Genomic DNA, 8,803 nt, shown 5'->3' with positions numbered 1-8,803 from the left:
ATTTTTATAGCAGCCAAGATGCAGATCAAGTAGATACTATCAATTAGTGAACAGATAAATAACCTGTGGCACAGGAATGTAATGGAATATCACTACACTGTAAGAAATGATGAATACAGAGAAGCACGGAAAAACTTTTATTAACTGATGGAAAATGAAGCAGAGAGGAAAACAATATAAACAATGATTTTAACAACATAAGTGGAAAAAACAGCAACAACAAAATAATTGAAATGGTATGATACGAAGTTATAATGATCTATCTTGGCCCCTTCCTTTCTTTGCAGAGCTGAGAAACAACAAATACAGAATGCTATAGATGATGCCAAGTTATTCATTTTTTCCTAAACCATTTCCATCCTGCTAGAAATCTCTTAATTCTTTGATATGAGAGATGATCTCTGGGAAGGGGAGGAGAGAGGTACACAGGCATACATTAAGAAATATAGACGATGTGAAAACAAAAGAGATCAGTAAAAAAAAAATATTTTAAGAACCATCCCCTAAGTTTTTGAGTATATATTCTGTCAAATGATCAAAATTTCATTAATATTAATATTAGTCAACAGAAAGTTATTACTATTCTTGGATTATTTAAGAAATAAATGTGAAAGGGAAATTTTTGTATTAACCAGGTTCAATGAGGTATCAAGGACATTTTAAAGTGCTAAAATTCTAAGACTATTAGAATGATGCTAATTTAGTATAAGAGAAGTGTAATCTTTCTTTTTTCCTTTAAACCTAAACATTGTCTAGAGATACTAGCTAATGTGACCATTAACTAAAATTTAAATGTTAGCCCAAAGCATATTATAGTATAAATCTGATTCAACAATAATTGAAACTACATAACTGGCATCTTCATAGGAAGAAAATGTCCTCTTAGAGACAGAATCATTTGGGGACCATGATTTTCTTGCTGTATAATAAAATGAAACATTTAAATTGGCCACCTTGATCAGATGAACCTCTTTAGAAATGAATAAACTGGATAGTTTCATAAAAACAAAGTCAATTTAGATATATTGCCAGATTTGCAGGTTTCATACTTAGCAAGACTTCAAAGAACACATTCTGGTAAAAAAAATGGGGGGTTGTAAAGGATGAAGAGAGATGAGAGGCCATAAAGATGCTCAAAGAGGCAAATGTATGTGACTTTCTTTCCCAGATTCTGGTTTGAATGGCACTTTTTTTCTGGTGTCATCTTAGGGCATCTAGATAACACCTCAGTGAGTCAAATTAGGTGTGATAGCAATGTTCTGTGAGCCCATCAGTCTACTGCTGCTATTACTTTTCAGAAATAGTGTTCTGTGATGCTGGGTGAATAGGGCAGTCACACAGTCATTTCAACTGGGAAGATCTTTTCATAAGAGTACAATATTTGGCGGAAATACAAAAGTACAGTGTCAAAATCAATTATTTCCCAACCTGTCTAAATCAACTTTTAACTGAAGAATTCCACAGACCAATTACAAAGACAAGAATATAAGCTCTTTGACTATGACTACAGGTAATGACTGACCTGGATTCCTGACCCTTTGTCCCTCCTGCTGGGGCCACTTAACCCCTACCTGCAGCCTTTATCTTCCCTCAGACACTGGGACCCATCCATCTTCTGGACAGGAGTGCTGTTAGGACGCACACAATCACAGCTTACATATCTGAGTATACTGTTCCCTTTACAATTTTTCCTGTCCTGACTTTATACCTTGGTTCTATAAATGGAGAATTTGTATTGTCAATTAAGTCCAGATGCTGTACTTTGAATCCTAGTTCCAGTAACCAGTTCTCACTATTGGTATCTCACTTTTCTTTAGACATAACCCTGATTACCAGCCTTACAGGGCTGGGGATTTGAATTGGTCTTGCTAGTGCTTTCAGACTAGAACCTCAACCAAAACATGGCTCTCCTATGACCATATACCTACTCCTTGTTTTAGTTCAATTCAGTCCTAAAAGTATTGATATTGTACCTGCTATGTACAGAGTATTGCACTAGACACTGAGGGAGGCACAAAGTTCAGATAAGCAATAGCTCCTGCCCTCATGAAGTTTACAGTTTAATAGCCTATAAACCAGTCCTCCATCTTATGTCCCATATCTATGTAGCTGGTCCTAATCACTCTCCTTAACACTAGTTGAGCCTTGCCAATGATATGTCCACCTGGAAGTCTTATCTCAAAATCATTATTTCAAAATAGAATTCAATATCATCCTGGACAAGGTACTAAACCTCGATTTCCTCCAAAAAATCAAATTCATTACACATTCCCCTAAATCCATTTCTCCTTCACATTTTCTGATTTCTTTTGAAGATACCCTCCAATTAGGTCCTCAATCTCAAAGTCATCCTTTCATGTCCCACATACAATCAATTGTCAAGTCTTGTTGCTTCTATATCAATAGTTTTTTATATCTGTGCACTTCATTTAACTCACATACACTCTGGTTTGGCCCACATTGATTATCTGTGAGGCTAGTGCAATAGCCTCCTAAATGATATCGCTCTTTCCAATCTGACTCTTCTCCAGTGTTCTTCAAAAAGGTATCAAATTAGAACTGATCATGTAATTTCCCTAATTCAAAAATTTCTCTGGCTTTCTGTTACTTCTAATATGAAATGCAAAGTCCTTAAACTGGCATTAAAACACCCCACAATTTACTTCCTGTCTACCTTCACAATCTCAAGCAGATAGAGCACCAGACCTGGAATCAGGAAGACCTGAGTCCAAGTCCCACCTCAAACACTTAGTAGCTGTGTGACCCTGGGCAATTCATTTAACCTCTGTTTACTTCAGTTTCCTCAACTGTAAAATGGGGATAATAGCAAAATCTATGTTCTAGGGTTAATATGTGGATCAAATGAATTAATAATTATAAGACATTAAGCATGGTACCTTGGCACATAGTAAGTGACATATAACATTAGTGGCTCCTACTATTTTTTTTTTGCCTTTTGGAGGGCAATTGGGGTTAAGTAACTTGCCCAATGTTACACGGTTAGTTTTTTTTTTGTGTGTGTGTGTGTGTGTGGGTGTTAAGTGTCTGAGGCTGGAACAGAACTCGTGTCCTCCAGACTCCAGGGCCGGCACTTTACTCACTGTGCCACCTAGCCGCCCTTCCTCCTATTTTTTACATTATTTTAAATTTATAAAATAACACAAGAATTTCCATAAAATAGTAGAATTTTAAAAAGATGATTGCACATGAACCTGCAAATCTCTTATGTATAACTTGCTATTCCTTTTAAATATATATTTATCCTGTATTCTTTTTCCTTTTCTTCTTCCTTCTTCACCCTCTCCATCCCACCCAGAGATGGCTACCATTAGACACAAATGTGTGTGTGTGTGTGTGTGTGTGTGTGTGTAAAATGATTCTTTATATACTTCTATTTAGCAGTCCTTTCTCTGGATGCAGATAGCATCTTCCTTCATACCTTCATAGGTCCTTTGTAGTTAATTTGGGTATTAGAATAGTCAAAATGACTTAGCTTCTACTATCATCATCATCATCACATTTTTACACACTCTCCATTCTAGTCAAAATAAACTGCTAACTGGTCCCCCTTTCATATCCTGCCTTTTGCCTCCAATGCACACAGAATCTTCCTTGTGTAAGCTGCCATCCCACCAGACTCCATTTCTACCTATGGAATCCCTTGCTTCCTTCAAAGTGTAGGGACCTTTCCTGATGTCCCAAGTTGTTCACTCATAAAAGTATTTTGTAGCATTTATTTATATATATATATATATAAATTATTTATCTGAATTCATGTTGCATCTCCACACTAAATTGTAAGTTCCTTGGTATTCTTAAAATTCCTTTATTTTCTCAGCTCCTGTTACAGATAGTGTAGTACCTTGCATATATTAGGCAAAAATTTGTTGAATTGAATTGATTTTAAAATTCCAAACTCCCTAAGCACCGGGCCTCCTCCTTTACCTCAGTATGGAACCAAGATATCAGAAGGTTTAGAGATGAAGGGGGCAGGGAAGGGAGGCTCAGAGATCATCTGGCCCAGCCACCTCATTTTACAAATGATTTCTCTAGTACCACAGCCTTGTCTCTCCCTAGCTCCAGGCCTACATGCTTTTTGGATATCTGCAAGTGGGTTTTCTTATTTATTCTTACTGGAAATGCCTCACCATCCTAATAGTCACCCAGGCTGGCAATCTTGGTGTCATCTTTGATTTCTTATACTCACTCCACCTATGCAATCTATTATGAAAACTTATTCTTACCTTCACGTCATCTCCTATCTATGTCCCTTTTGTCTCCTCTCACTTAGCTACAACTCTGATGCAGGAACTTATTAGATAATTAGAAGTAGCTATATGGCTCAGTGGATAGAGAACTGGATCTGTAGTCAGGAAACCTGAGTTCAGATCCAGCTTCAGACACTTGCTAGCTGTGGGACCCTGGGAAAGTCACTTAACCTCTGTCTCAGTTTCCCAACTTCCTTTGAAACTCAACTAAAATCTTACTTTTTGCAGGAGGCATTTCCTTATCTCTCATTTTATTCTTCCAACAACCCTGAGAGGCAGGTCCTCTCATCCTCTGATGAGAAAACTGAGGTAAAAAAGGAAAAGTGACTTGCCCAGGGTCACACAGTTAGTATGTGTCTGATGCAGTATTTGAACTTAGGTCTTCTTGATTCTAAGTCCAATCCTTTATCCACTGTGTCATTTATCAAACTAGATTGACTACATCTTTACATGTTTCTCTCTAATGTATTCAAATACTTCCCTGGATGCTCTGCTCAGTTGCCTGGATCTAACAGTAATAGGCAAAAACTGAAGAGAGGCAGACAAGACCAAAGAGAAGAAAAACTACTTCTAATTAGAAGTGGTACAGGCTGCCTCAGGGGTACTGGCTCCTCCTCCCAAAGGTTGATGACTGCTTGTTGGTGAGATGTAAAGGGAATTCTTGATCATATAACAGGTTGGATTAGAAGGTCTTGGGAGCCCCTTCTGACTTTGAGTTCTGTGATTCGTTGACTTCTTACTAGGCCTTATGTCTAGACCCTTGGCAGAAAGACTGCCCAGTACCTGAAGAGCTGGCTCAGACTTCCTTGGTCTGACTCATCCAGCTACCTACATAGTACTTATAATAACAAATGCACTTTTCAAAGGAGGAAAATGGTTGAAGCAGTGAATTGGTTGAGACTTAAAATTTTCTCTTTTACTTCTAACATAATCTATCAGCTGCCTATGTCTTTCACTTAAACTGGTTTGTCAGCTCTCTGACCTAGGCCCCATGCTTTGCCACTTGATTGACAGCTAGGGCAATACAAACAAATGCAAATGCTATATAAACCTCACTGGGGGAACTCTGTAAATAGGATGGATGTTTATATAACCCAGATGTTTCAATTCCAGGGCAAATGTTAAAGAGGCCTTTTAGCTTCTCCAAAACATTATACAATCAGTAAAGGCAGGGACTTGGTGGTTGGAAGTGCTGGATTAAATAGATGCAGGATCATAGTTCGTCATGGGTAAGTGATAGAGCCAGGCATAGGTGCACATAGATATACTCAGTGACAAAGAGGCAGAAGACATAGAACCAACCTTGAAGTCGGCAGTATCTGTATTTAAATCCTTTTTCTGATGCCAGGCCAGGTGCCATCAGGCAAGTCATTTAACCCCTCAATACCCCCAGACAATTCTCTAAGACTCAAAGTTTTAGTGCAGTTGTAGACCTGCATTAGTAGAGGAAACTTCCTTACAGGGAGTTCCCAAGATCATTCAAATCATATACATATATATACATACATACATACATACATATATATGGTATCTATATTTAAATCTTCATTTATGTACAAGTATATCTTTCTCTATCTCCATAATATTATTGGGATGAATATGTATCCTTTTAAAACTTCAAAATCCCTTTTAGAGGATTCTGTGGCACTGTTCACACTCAGATATGAATTAGTTCAATCATACTAAATTCCTCCCAAACATATTCTTGATATTACCCATTTCAAGGAAATTGGAGATTTACTTCAGGTGAAGGTAGGGAGTGTAAGTTCTACACATTCATATATAAATAGCAGTTCCCAACTGACAAAATGAGTTAGATTTAAAAGGTCATTTGTAATTTCATTATGTGGAAATACAGATTCCCTTTCCCACTAAAATTATTTTAGAAATGGTGATTAGATTCTCACCCCAGTCAATGGAGGCCTATTTATAAGGTTGTACTAGGTACTAATTAAATAAACCCTGGGGTGGCCAGGTGGCACAGCAAGTAAGAGCGCCCGCCCCAGAGTAGGGATGACCTGGAATCAAATCTGGGCTCAGATACTTAGTACCACATCCAGAAATAACTGGCCGTGTAACCTTGAGCAAGTTACTTAACCCCAACTGCTTTAAAAAATTAAAAAAAAAACCTTATTCCAGGTTCTATGATACAAGAAGGAAGAGAATAACAATGACAAAAAAAAGAGGGAGAACATAATTTCCTCTCACTGTACAAGGGAAAGGCTAGATATAAGAAATATTTGGAACTGAATAAAATTTGCCATTGGTATTACCAGTTATCTCTATTTCTGAAAATATTTCCTACCTCCAAATTATGCTCCAAAATTATTAATCCCTCAATATCAACCAAAATAAAAATCATTCTGAATAACTAGTCTCAATTTGACAATCAGAATGATGCAGTATAGATAAACTAATTCAAACTAGGTTATGAATATCAGATAGATAAGTACCTCTACTAAAGACATTCACATTTAACCAATCATCAAATAATTATTAAGTACCTACTATACTCCAGGCACCGTCCTAGGTTCTGGAGATACAAATGGGAAGAACAAAATCATTCTACTAAGTTTACATTCTAATGAGGGGAGAAAACAAGTATATATAAAAATAAACAACAATTATAAAGTAAATAATTGCATATATAAATAAAATATTTATTAAGTAGTGCATTTGGTTATTCAAAGAGCTGGAAAAGGAAATGACAAACCACTCCAGTCTCTTCACCAAGAAAACCCCAAATGGGGTTATGAAGAGTTGGACACAGCTGACAAATGACTAAAAAAATAACAAAAAATAAACATATATACACTAAGTAGTTAAAAGCATGGTTCTTTAGGATTTAGGGGGCTAGTGCTTGGGGCCATCAGGAAAGATTTCAAGGAGAATAATGATACCTGACTTGTATCTTTTAAAGGCAGTAAGGGATTCACCCACAGGGAAAGAGGAAAGGGCTAGTTTGGCTGGATTGTTAGTGTGGGAGAGGAGAGTAATGTTGAATGAGAATGAATAGATAGGTTGGAGAAAGGTTGTGAAAAGCTTTAAAAGCTATTTCCTAGAAGCAATAGGGAACCACTAGAGTTGTCTGAGTAAGGGAGTTAGTTGCATGATCAGATTTGCACTTAAGAAGAAATTACTTTGTCAAAAGAATGTAGGATTGCCTAGAGTGGTAGGAGACTTGAGGCAGGGAGACCAATTAGGAGCCTGTTGCAATAATCCAGGTAAGAGGTGGTGTGGGTCTGAGCTAAAGTGGTAACAGTGTGATTGGAGAAAAGGGGTCTAATGTGAAAGATGTTGTGAAAGTAAAAATGGCAAGATTGGGCAATGGATTGGACATGAGGGGCTAGAGAGAGTAAGGAGTCTAGGATGGGACTGAGAATTTTTAAAGAGGATGTTCACACAAAGAATTCTCCAGTTTCTAGAATTGTATATTTCCTGGTTAAAAACTGGAGTGAAGAGGGGCGGCTAGGTGGCGCAGTGAATAGAGCACCAGCCCTGGAGTCAGGAGGACCTGGGTTTGGATCTGGCCTCAGACACTTAACACACACACACACACACACACACACACACACAAAATTAGCTGTGTGACCTTGGGCAAGTCACTTAACCCCAATTGCCCTCCAAAAAAAATAAAAAAATTTGGCGTGAAGGATTTAATACCATATGAGAAAAGAATTTTTGGGGGGGATGAAGGGGGTAGTGATTAAAACAGAGACAAAGTCAGCCTAGCCAAGGAATCTGTCCTCCAGGCTCAGCTTACCTCAAAGTCCTGTTCTGACTTTGCATAACTTCATCTACTATAGATCTATGAAAGCTCCAGATTTCTTTTTGACCTTCCTTATACCATAAAATAAGTAATCCTATAATTTTCGCACACTAACAGATGAAAAAAGTGAGACTTATTGAGCTATAATGACTTTTCAGTGATCAAACAGGAGAGAAATGACAGAGACCCTCCTCAAACCTAGGACTCTTAATTCAAAAATACTTCCTTTCTATGTCATCTTCTCAGTAGTTAAATATCTGTCTACAATTATTGATTTAGGTATAACACATATTTGCAAGCCAGCTTATGCTGGTATCAGTTTGTGTTGACTTTCAAGAGCCCATTCTTAAATTTTCATAACGTGCATTTATACCTTGAAAATCAGCAAATGCTAGAAATCAGGTCGTGACTTATTTTTTTGTTGGTTGTCTAGGCTCAAGACAGGGATGGAGAAAATGTTAATGATGCAGATCAACTTAGAGATGTGTCAGAGGTACATGCCCCCTTCCCCAGAGAGCTGATTGTTAAAAATTACTAGTGTAACAGCACACCTGTTGCTATGTGGCCTCATTTCCTATTGCCCCAAAAAGAAAACTCAGAGGGCAGCATGACTGTTTTCAATTATTTGAAGGGCTTAAAGAAAGAATAGACATATTTTCTTGACTCTAGAAAACAAGATTAGGGTCTTGTTTAGGGAAAAGTTACAGAAAGTCATATTTTCTAAAATATATGAAGGAAGGAAATAAGCATTTATTAGGCTTCTACT

The sequence above is a fragment of the Petaurus breviceps genome, unplaced genomic scaffold (genome assembly GCF_028583685.1).
Source record: "Petaurus breviceps papuanus isolate PSGF00001 unplaced genomic scaffold, PetGlider_PUasm1.0 151, whole genome shotgun sequence".
Classification (NCBI taxonomy): domain Eukaryota; kingdom Metazoa; phylum Chordata; class Mammalia; order Diprotodontia; family Petauridae; genus Petaurus; species Petaurus breviceps.
This window is presented reverse-complemented; position numbering follows the sequence as displayed.